The sequence below is a fragment of the Vigna angularis genome, chromosome 4, assembly GCF_016808095.1.
Source record: "Vigna angularis cultivar LongXiaoDou No.4 chromosome 4, ASM1680809v1, whole genome shotgun sequence".
Lineage (NCBI taxonomy): Eukaryota > Viridiplantae > Streptophyta > Magnoliopsida > Fabales > Fabaceae > Vigna > Vigna angularis.
Window position 1 is genome coordinate 11677167 of NC_068973.1, and position 2274 is coordinate 11679440.

Genomic DNA, 2274 nt, shown 5'->3' on the forward strand with positions numbered 1-2274 from the left:
GTTAGTTACACAAGAAAGATTAAATACCTAGTTTTATTATATTCAACATGGTATTATGACCCAAAAAGAATATTATAGAATTTCAATGAACAAAACTTTGAAAAAATATATAAATAAGTTGTAAAATAGAATAATTCAAATATTAAAAAAATAACAAAAAATATCGAATTAAAAGCTCTTTACAACCTTTTTTTTTTCATACAAGTTCACGAATTGTATCATGTATAATTCATTTATGGAATTGTATCAATTAACTTCAATACTTATACTATTTTGTAAATGTGGAGAATAACTAATTAAATAAATAATTTTGGAGATTAAACTTTAATTTCAAAGTTTAAGAAAGAAAAATCTTTTAAAGGTGCCTTCATGCAGGATCGAACTACAGACCTTCAGTTTACAAGACTGACGCTCTACCACTGAGCTATAAAGGCTTACATGTTTAGACTATTCAAATCAAATTTTGTTCTTTAATTATCTAATTAATATTTAGATGGGAGGAACTCTTGTACGATTACGTGAGAAAGGGAGATTTAGATGGGATACATTGAAATAAATTAGGTATGACAAATTATATATTAAAGACATCATAATTTTGAAAGAATGGTATAATATTTTTATATGAATGAATTCGATGAATGAGGTATGTGAACCATACTTAATATCTTTTATTATGAATATGGCATATGGTGATTGGTTTGAGCTAAGTTTATATGAGAAAGAGTAATTCCATGAATGAAAATAAATACAATAAGAAAATTTGAAGTTGAATGGAGAATTCACTAGTAGGCATTGTTGTGGATGGATAATAAATTTTAGATTGAGATGCGTGATTATATATGCAATGAGTTGTGATGATTACACAAGGAAGTAAAGCAAATGTTTGGGAGTAAATACTCATGTGAAAGTCATACCTCCTAATTGAAAATTTGATTATAAATTTTTTATTCGTTTAATATTATTTTTTCTTATTTTTTATTATCTTTTTTTAAAAATATATATAAAAGTTTATACATGACCATTTTATCCTTGTACAGTGTGTCAAATGAATATAGAAGTGTGTGATGATATCATTGTTTCTCTTAATTACATACAAATGTTGGGTTCTTCTATATTTGAAGGATTTAGAACAATCCATCTTCTCTTGAATTGAGTTTTTACTTCTTGTTACATTTATTTTTTTAGTTTCTTTTTCAATTTGGTTTGACCTTCTCATGGAGCATCTCAACTAAATAATAACGTAGCACAACTTTCAACTTCCACTCTGGGTATTTGTTATGTTTTAGGATGATTTAATTGTGTGGTTAAATATTATATATGTTGTATATAGTGTAGGATAATGTTAAAATAATTTGTTAGTTTATTTGGTTTTGAGAACTGTTGTTAACGTGTGGAGCATGGGTTCATTATATGTTACGTGAGTGTAAAATTTTGGATGGTGGAGTAAAGGTGGGCCTGCGTGTAATAAATAACAAAGATTGTTAAAGGAGAAATGATAATAAAGAAGTGTAGGGGCCGGTGAATGTGTACTGGAAGTCTTTTTATAGGGTTAGCGTTGTTTTTAGATTGAATGAAGGCTGAAGAGTTTGGGGGCTATTTAGATTGAATGAACTCTGAAAATGATAATTAATATTATATAAATGGAATGAGGAGATTATAATTATATATATAATTTTGAAAGTATTGATCTAAGTAGTGGAAGTAAAATAATATACGTATGCATATATGTTACGTATAGCTTGGATGCGTAAGTAATAATATTACATGTGCATGAAAAATTAGTGTTTTAATTGGATGAGGATGGATCTTATTTTCTCGTTATTTCACGCTATTTGTTTCATGAGGATTGATCTTATTTTCTCGATTAGCCGAGGTAGATAAATATCTTGAAAGAGAGTCAGGCAGTTGATTAACGTTTGGACTTCTTTCAAATTTTGTACGCTTCTTAATTATATACAAAATGACCATTCATTTATTTAGGCGGGCTTTTATATCCGTCAACATGATTTCTAGAAATTTACTCGCTTTTACTTTAAAAACACATTTGGAGTGGTTCAGTAGCATTCTATAATGCCTTATATGGTCGAATACCTCTCTAAGGTCCTTCACTTGCTGGCTGATCAATAAAGATCTCACTACTATGTCGTTAATGTATATTTCTATATAATTACTTATATGTTGGTGGAAAATCTTGTCCATAAGCCACTTATAAGTTGTTTCAACGTTCTTTCTTCCAACTAAATGACATAATCTCATAATAATAATTAGCACATT

At 28.1% G+C, this 2274-nt stretch overlaps 1 non-coding gene across 1 annotated transcript; it reads right to left on the bottom strand.

The window, feature by feature from the left end:
* Nucleotides 1-362: 362 nt before the first annotated feature.
* Nucleotides 363-434, bottom strand: TRNAT-UGU (transfer RNA threonine (anticodon UGU)). Its single transcript has one exon. It is a non-coding gene; the product is annotated as a tRNA-Thr (tRNA).
* Nucleotides 435-2274: the final 1840 nt, after the last annotated feature.